The following is a 16,643-nucleotide window of genomic DNA, read 5'->3' on the forward strand; positions in this document are numbered from 1 at the left end:
TAGACGGAAGTCCTTATTAAGACCTGCCAACATAGTCAGACGAAAGAAGTGGGCAAGTGATATGGTGACCAAGCCTCTGGACTTTTGGAAGACTGTATTGTTCTCAGACGAATCAAGATTCGCTCAATTTTCGGACAATGGAAGGATATGGATCTGGAGAATGCCTCACCAAGAGTTTTGGCTCAACAGATTGCAGCCAACTGTAAAGCATGGTGGGTTCACCGTGATGGTTTGGGAAGCTGTTTGGGTTGGTGGGAGATCGAGCCTAGTGAAGTGCGTTGGTAACATAAATTTTGCGAAATACGTTGAAATATTGGAGGAAGGACTCTTTATTCCTCGGGTTTCGTGGACAAGAACACAACGTTGTTCCAGGAAGATGGAGTACCGTGTAACACTGCTAGAAACACCCAAAAGTGGTAGAAAGAAAATGGTATCCAGAAGTTGCCCTGGCCAAGCCAATCTCCTGACATGAACCCCATCGAAAACCTCTGGGCCATACTTGACCGGCAAGTCAAGAAACAACTAAAAAACCAACTTCGAAGAGTGATCTACTACAAGTTTTGAAGCAAGAGTGGGCGAAAATCCCACAATCTAATAATGACGAGATGATTCTCACAATGCCCCAAAGGATCAACGAACTCCACGAAGCGAAAGGAAGATCTACTAGATATTAATTAAATTATAAATATATCAATTCATGGGAATATGACTGAAAAATTTCATTTTTTATGAAACGGTGGTGTCTATTTACTTGTGACCACGCTGTGTACTTTTAGATACATTGCTGTGAGAAGAGAGACTGAAAAAGGCACATAAAGGTGTTGGAACTAGTTCTTTTTAATTTCGTCTTCTGATAATTTGTTCCATTTACTGTGGATTTTTTTATTAGCTTTTTAATCATCTTAAAATTCTACAAATGGAAATAATTCTGAATTTTTAATTCTTTTTACTTGTACTTATATTTTTTCAATCGTTTAATTGTAGTATTATGAAGTGTAAAACAAGTTTATGAAGTATAGTTTCATGTCTTAATACAGGTAGTTTTAAATACATTGCAATGGGACAGTTTTGATTGTTGATAATAAGATCTTTTTTATTTGATTAAAAATAATAGATATGTAATTTTCTAATTAGAAATAACATCTAAAAATTGAACCATTTTAGGACATGTTTTTCATTTAAAGAATCTACCTGTGTACTGTATTTAATTTGATAGCATTTCTCTTCAGAGATATATGAAGAGAGTTTTGAGTATATGAAAACTCATAGCAATTTATTAAATGACATTTTAAGAATCACTTTTTTTTTTCAAATCTTGAAATAGGGAAACCTTATGAACATCATATGAAAGTTTTCAGTATGTTGAAATTTCTCTGATCATTTTTTTTTCTTCATTTCTCATCATCTTTGCATACAATTTTGTAATGCAGAATACTGTAAATTATTTGCAAGTGGGTCCAAACATGAGTATTGGCAACAGCACAGTGCTTGGATGGCTTAAGAAACTGATCAACTAAAACACCAAAAGCCCTTTCTTCCATATTTAAAATCTTGATACCCCACTGTATTACCTTGCATTTATTATAATTAAAAGCCATCTGCCATTTATTTTCTTAACTCACCAAATAATCCAAATCCTTTTTTAAAGCAATAGCATCTTCCTTACAGCCAACAACATCCAAAACCTTAATATCATCATCAAATTTTAATAATTTATTGAACATTTTTTTATCTGTTATTTATATAAATCAAAAAGAGCAAAGGTTCCAACACTGAGCCCTGAGGCACCCTAATTCTGACAGTAATCCAGTTTGACTAAAGTAACGTTTTCCTTACCTGAAAATGTGTTTCAGATAGATACTTATTTCTCTGCAATAGTATCTATTCCTCGTGCATCTACCTTTGAGATTGAGCTATCTCCCTTTAAAACTTGTGTTGTTAAGTGAAATGCACTACTGCATGATGTAATCATCATACAACAATAACCTTCCACCAATAGGAGGGTGACACATCCTCCATGTACAGTAGTCCCTGTAAGCACTTCCACACGTAAATAACTTCATTCTTAGATGAGGCAAGAAAAATATGTGCCAGTAGTGGAGAAGAAGGGTGAGAAGGTATGCAGAGAGGTAAGTTTCTATTGTAAATACATTTCAGGTAAGAAAAATGTTAACTTTAGAAACAATATATTTACATCTCTGCACACAGTAGCTGGTATCCCAATTAATGTGGTTGAGGGATTGGTGCAGTTGCAAAACCTGAAACGAGGTTCCTAGAGAGAAGGTGACTGAAGGGGAAAGACTTGTAGTGGGGGAGAGTAGAGGGGTAATACTAATGGGAAACTTTATTCATCTCGTGCAGGATATACTCTGCCCAATTGGAGTATGAAAGGAGAAAGGCAAAATGAGCACATGTGTCACCAGGATGTGCAAAAAAAGACATGACCAACCAACATTTGTACACAAATTGGCATATTATATAATGTGGGGTGACTGGCACTAGACTGAAATAAGCACACTTGCCCTATTTCCCACAACATTGTGCTGCCCACTTGGACACTTTCCAAGGGGATCACACAACTAGTAAGCATCTCCCCAAGTTGATCACCATGCTCCACTAAACAAGCAGGGAAGAGGAATTCACACTGGGGAGACACAGGAGAGATGCCCAGATCCAATCAGACCTAACCACCACAAAAATCTTAATTTGAAAAGCTGGCATACATAAGCCATGGAAGTGGACAGACACTCCTCTGATGCTGGCTTTCTCCATGATAGTCCATGGAAGGTACGGCCTGGAACAGACAATGAAATATATATATATATATATACCACCATAGTGGTCTTACAGAAAACCCCATCTAAACAGTGGGCACTTTTGGGCCATGACAGATGGACTTAGCACTTTCTGTAACCCCTGTCTCAGTGTGAGCTTAAAGAAGTAAGTATACCCTATGAGACAACCCAGTGGGTTCCAAGAAGTGAATGGGAGTCCATTATAAACAGGTGAGGAAATAAAAGAAGCACTTATCTCTTAAAGATGGGCAGTAGACTGAAGAATGGTGGCTGGAGGGAGGCAATATCTTGAGGGAGACAAAACTGCCAGATGGTTAAGATAATGAAAGACAAAGGTGTTGGGCATAGTCCACATTCTGCCTGGAAGATCTCATCCAAGAGTTATTGAAAGTGTGAGGCCAGAGAGTGAGTCTAGCAGCAGAACTGATGTTATGAGATGTGATACAGCCTGTGAGCATCTCCATTCAGGGAGGAATAGATTATTCGGATGAGCTGATGAATCCATCCAGTAAATATAGAAGATGAGAGATCCCTGAAAGAAGAGAAGTCCCATAGCAAGAATAAATTATTGCAGGAACCCCAAAATGGAGCCATGAATGTCAAGTAACACTTGACTGCCCAAACTGGACACAAAAGGCAACCAAAGTCAATTCAGTCATAGAGACCCAATACTGATGAAAGAGTTATGAGAGAAAATGTATGATCTCCCTCCAGAGCCATCCAAATCATAGGAAGAAATGAGCAGTCAGGGAATTAAAATCAAAAAAGATTTATGAAATAAAATATGGGAGGCATCCAATGCATAAAGATCAGATCTACAATAACTACTAGCAAAAAGGAGAAGGAAATAGGTTTTAAAAGAGAGAGAAATAACGAACTGAACCACAAAACGAGGTAAGAAATATGAATATGCCCAATTGGTAGCCAACAGTTCCAGAACATTGATGGAGAAGGTACGTTCCAAAGGAAATCAAACCCCTGAGGTTGTGGAGTCATCCATAGGTGCATCCCAACCTGTAAGAGATGTGTTGGTGAAGAAATAGAAATCCAGATGGGGTATTAAATTTGTTAGATGGCCCTACCTGGAGCACATAGTGACTGCTGAGTTTAACAACCCTGTTGCCACTTTTCCTGCAGAAAAGATGATACACATTCTTTGTGCAGAGCCATTGTCAAGGCAATGAGCAAGTGCGTAAGTCTATTTTAAAATGGTAGGAAATATCTCAGGCTGCCTGGACTGGCCCTAAATTTAGTTTTTTCCAAGCCATCTGGGGGGGGGGGGATGCCCCAGCATTTTGTGCTATGCCACTAGTTAGCACCAGTTAAAACCAGTATTAATATTACTTAACAAGCAATTTTTCTTAAACACTTATTCCGTATTGAAGTATTGCTCAGAATGTATTTGTCAAGGCTATTGTAGTGAGTGTTCTTAATAATCACATGATATTCATTATAATAGCTAAATTTTCAAACTTGGGAATCTATTTTGTCTTTGTTTCTAGGTTATAGCTACAACAGATTTTGATAAAATTACTCATAAGTCCTCTTACGTATATGATGGCCTACCCAGAAGTTCCGTGGATTCAGTTCAAAATCCAAAGCAACACTTCATCTCAGTAACTGGAAAAGATACAAAAACATTAGTTGATAATTCTCAAGAGAATAACAAAACAGAATATAACAGTTATGAAAGTAACAAAGACACAAATGTTTCTGACGTTTTGATAGTAGATAAAACTACCAGAGAAGAAGATTCTGAAAAGGAATTTATCCCGAAAAAAACTATATGTAACTCACAAGTTAGTAGTTCTGCACAACAAAACATTGAAAAAGATGGCCTGATAGTACTGAAGCATTCAAAGTCAAATATTCTACAGGCTGCATCTTTGTGGAAAGCACAATTAAAAGTAATAAAGTATTTCCTCATCAGTTTATTCATAAAATGATTTCTCATTTATATCCTTAACTGTAACTTATATTTGATATATTTCTTAGTTTGAATCATTATATAAGTAGTGAATTGATGTCTTGTGAGGTGATAAACTACAATGTATCATTTAAGATTATTTTAAAATCTTTATACCAAGAATAAGAAGGCCAATTTTCACACCATAAAGATACATCTTTGTATGTATTTTTTTTTTTTTCATAATACTAGAATTTTTTACCTCTAGAAACTTGCATCATAAACAATATAGTACCAAGCAAGTGTCTACTAAGGTTTTATGAAGATGGAATAATTGTATATAGCACTTAATATTGATTCAGATCTTTTACACAAGAAAAAAGATAATTTAGTATTCAAAATGTATTGTTCTGAACTGAATAATCGAGAAATTAATAACATTTTTACTTATGGAAACCATACATTCAACTTGGCTTTTGTGTCAGATATTCTGATTGTTACAAATCATTGAACTTGTTTGTAACAAGTGTGAAACCTACAGCACTCACATCTCTTAGATATATGGTTGTTGAAATGTATAATTCAAGTAAATGTATTATAAATTTGAAAGGGTACTTGTGTCAAAGATTAAATACTTTTCCTACCACTGCACCTCATACAATTAATTTATTTTGAGGTTTTTATGCTGCATACAGTTTTATCTTGGAACTTCTATTATTTCTATAGTAAAACTGTTTCTTTTTAATGTGTGAATAAATCTGAAGGATTACATTTGTTATTATTGTAAAATATATATATTAAATGTGCTGTACTGTTTAATTTTATAATAATTACTATAAAATATAATAATACTGTAATTTCTAAGATAAGTAAGTCTTTTCTGTTGAACGAAATGAAGTTGTTTTGGGTGCCAAATAAACATTTTTGTATGTAATTTACATTAATTCTTGTGTTAAATCAAATTTTGTTCATACATCTTAACTATATCAACTATGGTTGAATCTTTAGGGAATATTTGTCATTACATAAACAGTTTTTCTCAGCCAAAGAGAACTTTATGGTAGAAAAATCATTAGTATTAACAGCAACTATAAGTATATCTTTGTACTTTCCACTGGTTAAAATTTATATTATTTAATTGTCTTCTTGTTTTTAGACATCACTTTCCAACTCAAGAAAAGAATCAAGAGACTTGAGAGCTTTGTGTACCATTCATTGTGAACCCCCTGAGGTTTTCTTTAATGTATGAATACCCATAACATTATCAAAATACCATTTTAACTCCTAAGAAATATATTGCTTAAATATTTTTCACAATTTGAACTTAAAATCCAAAGAAAGTATGATTCAGTTATTAAAACAGGACTTATTAGATTCAATTCCAGCTAATGTATTTTAGATTATTAAGGAATTTGACTACCAGTTCAAACTAGAATCAGAACTAGTAATAAAAGGACTCCAGTTACTTTCTTTGTTTTTCTGAAATAGTTTGAAAATATAGATAAAAGTTTGAAGCAATCTGAATTAGTTAGAATTTCAAAAATCATGTATTAAGTACAATATTCCAAACACGTTTTGAATTATAAAATTTTGTCAATGAATGCTTGATAAAGAATGAACATGGTTTTGCATGGTTTTCTCCTGGTTGCTATTCAATGAAGATTCAGTTCTATTGTTTGAAAATTCTTTATTAAATAATAATTAATAAAAAAACATCATGCTTAAATCAAGTTTATCCCCCACCCCCTTCTTTCAAGGTGATGATGATAAAATGCTTATGTTGTTGTTCCAGGATTTTCTACAAGGAAAAAAATACAAACAAATGGTTATCATGAAAAATATATCAAGTCGTGGGGAGACATGTCAGCTGACTGGTGTCCAAGGAAATATTGTTAATTGTGTTGAAATCCAGTTAGTGTTATCATACTGTCTATTTCTAAGGCTTCCTTCTATTATCTAATGTTACTCTGCAGTTTATATTCAATCAATTCATAACCTTTAAATTTATTCAAATTATTCTCAAATATTATAGGACTTTCTAGATGTTGTGCAAAAACTCTAAATGATGTATGTCTTCACATTTATATATTTATTGCTCAACAGATTATATTGCAAAATGGGTTGTATAAGACTATGTCTTTTTTAAAACATCTTTTTTCTATAGTCTATAAACGTGAAATTGTTTTACAATACAGTATTTTCTCAATTCTATTAAGTTGAGTTTTTCTTTAATAAAAATATAGGATTAACTCACGTGGTATCATCAGGCCTGGTCAGCATGTTGACCTTATGGTTAGCTTCAAAACTGATGTAAGTAATTATTTTTGTTTTCACTGAGTTGAAAACTGTATGATGAAAAAAAATAAAAAAAAGCATTTTTGTTCATAACCTTACAAAAAAAAATATTAAAAATGCAACTACATTTTGACATGATGAAATATTGATTTCAGTGCAATGATTTACTCTGAATTTTTAAAAACAACAAATTTCTGTAATAATTAATTAATATCAGCTTTAGTCTTATTGGTATGCATAACAGTGTTAGTATTCTTGGTATGCTTGAAGCTGTTGAATCTCAGTTTTTGTTCTAATGATGTTTATGGTTAAAGTTCTTATTGGAAATTACATCTCCACCTGGATTCTTTTTAGACTAACTGAAATTCCACATTTCTTACCACAGGCCCTCAGAGAAGCCTTTAGTTGAAGCCTATATAAAACATTTTTCAAGTAACCCAAATTTTACTTTCTTTAAGTAGCCTTTAAAAGCCTTTGTTTTTACATGCTAGACCTTTATTTTGTAAAATTCAAGAGTTCTGTGCTGCACAAAATTCTAATTACATCAGCAAAAAATATAAACCTATATGTTGCATATATATTCATACAATGCATATTTATAGTTTGGCAGATGTATATTTTCCTTTTAATGCCATGCATTGCTTTTACATACATGTAATTTCAAATATTTTAAAGTTATTTTTCAGCTATCCGTGAACATAACCCTGTTTACTATTCTATCTACATCTCCCCAACAAAAGGAGAGATAAATGTGTTTTAGGTGTGGTGGTGAGAAAAACTACCTGATAGAAACAGTTACATAAATAATTAAGTTACAAGGGAGTTTGTGTGACAGTTCAGTGTAGTTATTGGAAGTTTACCATCATTTATCATACCATTTCCATATGTAGGTGCATAATCACAAAATTCATATTTACAAGGAATAACAAGCATGATATTGAAATAAAAACGTATACATATACCAAACTACAAATAGGTGAATATCCTGCTGACTATTTCCTGTGTTAATATTATGAAATGGGACAAAACACCCAAAAATCCTGTATTTTTATGTATTTCAACCTTTTATTTTCATATTTCTTAGCTTTTACTTTGAAAACCTATAAAAGATAATTACCTAGGGTACCTGGTGATATGAAACACAGTTTTTAAAATTACACTAACACTACAAATGAACGACTGAAATTTTGATAAGTGATAATATGCTAACATTTAGCTTCTTTGATGGTAATTAATAGTTTCACACACACACACTCAAATATGTATTGTATAATTTTTTAAGTTTCAACAATGTGACGATCATAGTTTATCAATGGTAAGCTCATTAACTATTAAATTTGTTTTTTACACAAAAATACATATACAACCACTATAATTTATGTGTATGTGTGTGTGTGTTTTATCTAATTGGTTATTTTTACTAGTTCTATGGACTTTCCTTAACATATAGCAGTTAAAATAAATATCTTTTTCTTTGAATAAATGTACTTTTGATTTTTTAATCATGATTCACCCTGATTAATTATTTTTACTTGTTTCTTTTTTCATGTATAATTCACTTCACTTAAGCATTATTTTTTGTATTTCTCTGTATTTTCAAATTGGGTAGAATTGCCTTTGCAATATTAAAAGCCTTTTCATTGTTGTATTTACTCTCAAACTATCAATAATTATATGACTTTAGGTTCGATCTGAATGTCTTTACACAATGCAGAGCATTCACCAATTTACTCAAAGCTCTCCGCTTTCCCACTTTCCTTGTGCATGCAACAGAAGAGCAAGGCTGTAGCCAGAAGTATGCCTAGAAAAATCCCCCTCCCAAAAAAAGGACATTGCAAATTCATTTCAATAAACATACATACATACATCATACCCGTGTGTGGTCTTTGTCAAAAAAAGTGTATATAAGCTCTGCTTTCCCACCATAGTTGCATTTTTTTTTGTTGACTGTTATGATGTTAAATTCACTATCTGTGAATTCTGAAATCAGTATTATCTACTGCTCTAAATGTTTCTACCAATATCAGAAATTTTACAATTTCTTTGGTGGCCTTACTCAAGTAATTAGGGTTTCATATCTATATCGATATTCAATTGTGGAATATCCACCCTTTTCTCACAATGATAAAAAATAATAATATCTTGTATTTTATTCACCTTCATTGTCTGAAGATCAGGATTCTCAATAATCTTATGCTGGTCTTACTTTTTTTTTTCAAGTATGTTCTATTTTAAATCTAAAACTAATTTTTGTTATGCCTAATGGTGCTAATGTCAATTCTTTAATCTTTATATTTTCCATCATATCCTGATATTTTGTCTATTGCTGATGCTTTTAGAAATCAGGTAAATGTTAATAGCCGTTTAATGTGGTCATCTTCCTCTATTCATCTTACTTCTCAAGATCTTGACCCTTAGATTGTTTTGTTGTCAGTTTTCTGCTCTACATACTATAAATTTGTTTCATTTTAAAACTTTCTTCTTCAGAGTAATGATTACACATAAGTTACTCTTGTTCATCCATTTTTTTAAAATTGGGATAAGATTTTTACCTTTCTCTTAGCTGTAGCTTTCACTGATGTAGTTCTATTAGGATGGGGGATATTATATTCTTCCTCTGACATCTTATCTCATCATGCTTTGTTACAAGTTACTTGCACCCCCCCCCCCCCAACTTTTTGATTGCTCTTGAAAGAGCTTCTTTCCTGACATTATTTGTCTTTTCTTGATTTTCACACACATTAGTCTCCCATTCAAGAGCAGCATGCCAGCAGGGGCTGATTAGGGTTCTTATAATTTAGATTTGTTTTTCCAAGTCACTTCTTTTGAGACGAGCAGGGGGTAAGTAATTTTTCTCATCCTCCTTTGCATCCCTCATCTTCTCCTATTCATTCTTTTGGATCATACATAAATGTAAGCTAAATGGTATTTTCAACCACTCAGTGATTCTCAAATGAATCTCCCAGTTGGAGTGTTGAGGGGATTGTATCGAATCATTATTTCACGTGTGGTATCCTTGGGTTCATCATATTCTTCAATCTTGTCTTAATGTCTCTTCCTTTTAATCCCACCACTTACAACTTCTGGATCAAAAAGTCTCAAATCTCCTCCACAAAGAAGCAGTTGAAATTGTTTATCATGTATCTTTAGGATTTTACTTCCATCTCCTTGTTGTTTGGAAGAAATCAAGAGATTAGAAGGACCTGTTTTGACTTATCTTTTCATAATTATCTAATATCTAATTTTGAAATGGAAAACATGAGGCTGTTATAAAAGTTTCTTTGCCACAGCCATTGGATAATGGTGGTGGATTTGCAGGATGCTTTCCCTGGAGATACCTATTCATCCATCATCTTGTTATCTTCTTTTAGCCATTGGGAATTAGACATAAATTTCCTTACAACTCCATACGTTTTTTTTTCTTCAAGTGGTCTAGTCCTTACTGGTCTTTTACATTCACTTGACATTGATATTGGCTTATCTTAATATTTAGTCTCTTACCCACACTGTTTAGAACCCAGCTGGCCACATTTCTTGGATGTATCACCCATAACTCTTATTCCCATTTAGTACCAACATAGTATTTAGTACATATAAGGTTTTAAATCAACACAGTTCAAAGAACAATTCATTTGTCTTCTATGGCATTGCAAGCCATCGAGTCTTGTGCACATTCTTGCAAAGACATTGTTTCTGCTTTATGGATCAATGGTTTCACTTTACTTTGTCATTTCGTTAGGGTGTGTTCTCATCCAACATCTTCAATAGAACCTTGCTTTTCAGTGATATCTTACTCTTGGCCCATTGTCATATAGCTTGCCTATCTTCCATCACTGTTGTATTTGTCTTTGGTTGAACCAAGAGTTTATGACAGCAGTATATCCTTTTCTTCCTCATCCTTATCCTACTCTTCTCCTTCTTCCTCAAGTTCTAACCAAAATCAGTTATCTGAACTTCAGGGTTTTCCATATAATTACACTTTGGCCAGCTCAATCATAGTTTCTCCGATTACATTGGCTTTATTACAGGAAACCATTCCCATCACCAAAATAGGAACATATTCTACAGCATCCCTGAATTTTTTTCTTTTTCACAATGATATTCAACCCTTACAGCTTCACAGCTGGCTATTAGTCAGTTTTATGTCCAAAAAGCTAGATTTTCTTCCTAGGAGGCTTGAATGTTAGATTTTTCTTGCTGATTCTATTCCCTGTTTGTCTGTCTATTTCACTGGGCTACTTTCTAGACTTGGAGCATTAAACATACCTCTTGTTTATATTCAGTTCCTCAACAAATTGCTTCTTTCCTTGTATGTTGTTTTGTGATTGTCACTTATCACCTTCTACCATAATTGATTACAGAGTTGCCTTATCTGCTACTGTTAGATGCCGTGGAAGAAATCAATCTCTTTTATATCCATTGTTCAAAAACCTCTTCCAATCCATGTGTCTTCAAAGATACCAAGTTCCTAGACATTGTCTTGTGTTTCTTAGTTTCTCCATTCGAACACTTAGCAACTTATTTGCTTTATTTTCCTATCCTTTATTCCTGGCATCAGGCAGAAGACATTTCAGTAACTATACTCTTGATGGTTTACATACATTGTTTTCTCAGAAAGCCTTTTATTCATACTCAGATCAAGTCTTCCTATCTAAAACTCAGGCTGTATGAGAAAGTAACCATTTTTTCTGACCTATTTTTTTATCTACTTTGTATTATCCTGATTCTCATTCAGAAGAACACCTTTTATTTGTTGGTATTTCACTCTTACTGAATCTTCATGGAAGAATAAAAATTATTTTTATACCATGTAATGAATCTTGCTCTACCTACTTTAACAAATTGGCTTCTGTAATTCATCCATCTTTTATTTTATGAAATTTCTGAACACTGTACAACTGAACTTGAGGCTGTATCTCACCAATTTTACCACTTGCCAATGTCCTCAGCATTCTAATCACAATACTCTTTGGAGGATATTCTTCAGCTTGACATGTGAACAAATTTGAATATGTTCTTAAGATTTTATTTACATCACATTGCTGTTTCTTCAGCTTCATGATTCTATTTACCTTTGGTTGTAATTTTTCAAGCCAGATGGAATCTCTAGTAGGTGAGTTCTTCTTTGTTACCTGAGTAGTTTTTCCTTTGATCCACACCTATAATTTTCATGGTAATTCAATCATAACTGTACTGTCAAACACTCCTTTTTATAATTAAAAATCTCCTTTATTATATAATATGTGTTTGAATGTTTTCAACCTGTCCGGACTTTAACATGTTACATATAATAACTCTGCGACTGTCCTACACAATTTCCATTTTCTGTTGGCCGATGATGCCTTAGCAGGTACCTTTTTTCACCTTTGCATGTATATTCTTGTAGGTCATTGCAGACAAGGTGTACATTCTCTAAATGGTGTCTCAAAGTCCAGTCAGGATGGGGGAAACCTTGCCCCTTTTTATTTTGTACTTTTTTTTTCTTTTTTTGAAGTTATATAGTGTCCTCATTGCACTATACAAGTTATCAAGCCCATTCTCAAATTTATCAGGGTCTTTTCAGTTCTTTGTGAGTGCCTACTAAGTAGGTTGGTTTGGTGACTTGGCCAACTTTTTCAGTTGAAGGTAAAGAGAGACTTAGCCCCAGGATTATAACTTATTACTGGCCTCCCCTCTAAGAATCTTCCACTACAGATACAGGACAATAAACTGTGGCCTGACATACATACTGTTGTGCTACCAACTGCATCCATAGGTACTTGAAATACTATTGACACCTCCCCTTTATATATTATTTGAGGGGTGTCATAGATGATGTAATACCAGTCCATTAATGTTCTGGTTCTCTACTTGATCACATCTTTTGACTGTCTAGGTCTAGGTTATTACCAACTTTGGGTGAACCAGTGGTCCTTATAACACATCCTGTTCCATCTCAATTGAGTACTCTTTTAGTGTTTCAGACATATGTTTTCTTAAATTTACATTTTTAAAATTAAAATGGATTTCAAACAGGTACTTACCTCCAAATTATATTCCTCATCACCTATCCACAACCAGAAAGTGTATCTTATCTCATCACAACTGCAAACAAAGAAATACGGCTTATGGTGGGAAAGCAGAGTTTATGTACATTCACTTGACACATGCATACAATAAGTCGCATGGAAGGTGAGAGAGGACATTCAGAACATAAAGTCACATGATTGACAGCATGAGAGCAAGCTTAGCAAGGAAATATCTTTAGTATTTCAGAGGTAAGTACCTGTTTGAAATTCATTTTAATTCTAAAAATGTATATATAAATGATTATACATTATAATTTTTTATCAATCTAGAAAGATGAATCACTCCCTTTGGAAGGTAATATTGTTATTACTACACGACATAATGGAATGCTTGAGATTCCTGTAATATGTAAGCCAGCAAGGTGTATTCCAGTATTTGACCCTCCAGAACTCAACATGGGTGAAGTGTATGTTGGGGAAAAAGTAGTTAAAAGCATTATTCTTAAAAACCAAGGTCTAAAAAGTGCTAAATTTATGTTTAAAAAATGCACAAGAATTGGTAAGTTTATGCAGCAAAATGTTTTTTATAATTTATGTTCAAAATAATAAAAAGGTTTTATTTATTTGATGCCGAGATTAGAATTTTAAGGTTTTTCAGTCAGGTGTGTCATATTCCATCAAATCTTTACTTTCTGTATTATATTTAGTGAATCTGCTATAATCTGTTATGGTTAGTTTATGTTTGATATTTGTCTAAATGTATAGATATGTATGTGTATCATCCCTAAAAATATTAAAAGATAGTAAAATATTTCTTTTTTGTTTGGTGTTGTAATGATAATTGTTTTTTTTATAAATAGAATAGAAGAAATCCAATGTTTAAAAATCACACCTGTTGTTGTTTTTTATGGAGGATAATGCAGTAATGAAGTAAAAGTTAATCTTTTGAGATGTTTTTTTTTTTGCTGTTCAGTGACAGAATAAACTGTTTTCTTGTAAAAGTAATTTTGTTTTGCCATGTTAGTCTCAGGGACTAAAACTTACCTTGTTCAATAATAAATGTTTGTATTATTAATTCTTTGTTATGGGTGGGGGGTGAAAGTGCACATGGCATGACCTTTTACAGTGTTCCCTTCAACAGGGTATTGTGTATTTTGATGTCAGAGTTATCAACTATTAATTTTACATACATTACTGATTTAGTAACAGAAAAGAGTGAATACCATATACTGTACACAGGGATACTGAAATAAAACTGTAGATATTAATTTTACATGTTCTATATGTTATGCAAATGTAATATGCAAACTGTATGATAGACAGAATTATTTGTATTCTTGATATGAACATCACCTTGCACTCCAACTTGTTACTGTCCGAGACAGACTAACTTTGTCAATTCACAGACATATCTTGAGTAGAAGTACTTCTGTAACACATCTGAGTTTTTGTGTACAACAAACTCGTACATTTGACTAAAAGACTGCAATATTTCATGTACATACACTCAGTAACTTTGGAATTATAGTCAACATTCCTTCTCTAATATGAGTTCAGTCCAATACATCAACCCAGTGTACATTAGTTAATAAAAATGTAGTGTATAGCTTTTTTATATTGAAGCTTTTATGTTTTAGCAACTTAATAACATTTTAGGCCAGCAACAAAGAAGCATAGCAGTGGAATAAATAACATAGTTATGCTGCAATCATTAATCTTACATCCACACATTAATGTAGAAAATGTAACAAATAGAGTGTGAAATTAAACAAGTTTTCTGTCTTAGGAACAGACTTTTCCTTAGCAAAACCAGCAAGTGACCAAAGAGAGAAGCATCTTGAGCTAACTAAAGAGAATGAGAAGAGCAATAATGATTGCAGTAATGAAATAAATATTCCAAGAAAAGAATCATCAACTCAACCCAGATCACCAGTTGATAAATGTGTTAATGAGGATTGCTTAGCTATGGATCAGAAACTTATCATTTCTGTTACTGAAGATGAAAAGGAAGACTGGATTATAGGAAAAGTAAGCATTGTGTTTTTCCGTTTTAATAAACATTGGCTAACTTTACAAAAAAGAAAGAAATAATTGATATTGTAATGAGTTGAAAATTGAAATATCTTGCTTAGTATTTATACTATACAAAGTGTTCATTTGTATTTAGCTGTAGAATTTGCACTGAAATGATAAGCATGATGGTATACACTGGTGACCTTTTGATCAATCTCAAAATATGAAGTTTAGGATCATAGGTCAAAAGTCAAAGACCCCATATACAAGTGATTTTAATGTGTAAAATCAGTATTATATTTTTATTAATACTTTTATAGTGATTTACGATGGTAAAGATAAGTGTAATGAAAGCATATGAATCTTATTTGAAAATCTACACCAAACTTGATTTTATAAATTGTGGTTAGTAATATTCAAAGTTAGATAATCAGACTCTTATATTTATTAACATAGTTTTATCATTTCTTTCTAGTTTGTGAGAGTAGTCTTTCAGGTGGAACAAAATTCATCACAGTAATTATCAAAAATCATAAGTTTTATTCAAGAAAGCTTAGATGTGGTGCAGGGTGTTTCAAAACTGTATTATAATGAATACTTAAACTGCTTTTTTTGTGTGCATAATATGATATTGTTATTTGAATAAGAAATGTCAGTAAGTGGAATATTGAGAGGTTCTGAAACAGACTTACCTCCTTACACACGAAAGCTATCTCAGTTGTTGACTGCCCTTTAAGCATTGCTAAAAGAATTTTAGTAATCAGTGCACCAATCTTTTTACCCACCAGTTTCATGCCGTTTCTGAACATGTCCATATCATGTGACTACTCTCCAGCAATAGTATTGCACCACCTATAATGTCACAATTAGTTCTCTCTTCTATTCCTGCTCAACCCCCACTCTCTCAATTGGCATGGCACAGCTTAGATATGTGTTTAATTTTACAATTTTTTAAGTTTTCTTTGCTTTCAATTGTTTCTACAATTTTGCATTCAACTAAATTCCCCTTTCCGAATTCTATGTTTTTAATATGAATTCAAGATTTGCTGTGGTGGCCAGTGATATTTCCATTATAGACAACAATTCACATGGCACGACTTCTCAACATGGGCTCGACTTTATCTCCTGAGGAGATTCCAACCTTAGCAGGGAGTTAAGAGTCTTACATTCAACCGATGATTTCTTCTCCTCATCCACCTTACCATGTTTCAGAGGAGGCCTACCATCATGAGGAAGAAATTGTTGACTCTATTTTTCTATCACAGTCTACACCCATTCAAGACATTTCACCCCAACTCCCTTCTTACAACTTGTCAATCAGGTATGTTATGTTTTAGGTGTTTTTCCTATAGCCTATGATTCCTCCCTTGACTTCTGATTATTCTATTTTCCTCCTTCACCCGACACTAGTGTTCTTTATCAGAGATTTTATGATCAACAACAGTTGGATACAGGCATGCCCTGTCCCTCTTGTTTGTTGGATCTATATGCATTGGCTTATCATCATGCCACGTATCCCCTTTTTGGATTCTCACCATTTAGATCCTCTCCTTCTTCTATGGGGCTCGATTCCTGGAGCTTCCATCCACTTCAATCAGTTGCACATTTTCAGGATTCACCTTTCCC

The sequence above is a fragment of the Limulus polyphemus genome, unplaced genomic scaffold (genome assembly GCF_000517525.1).
Source record: "Limulus polyphemus unplaced genomic scaffold, Limulus_polyphemus-2.1.2 Scaffold2086, whole genome shotgun sequence".
Lineage (NCBI taxonomy): Eukaryota > Metazoa > Arthropoda > Merostomata > Xiphosura > Limulidae > Limulus > Limulus polyphemus.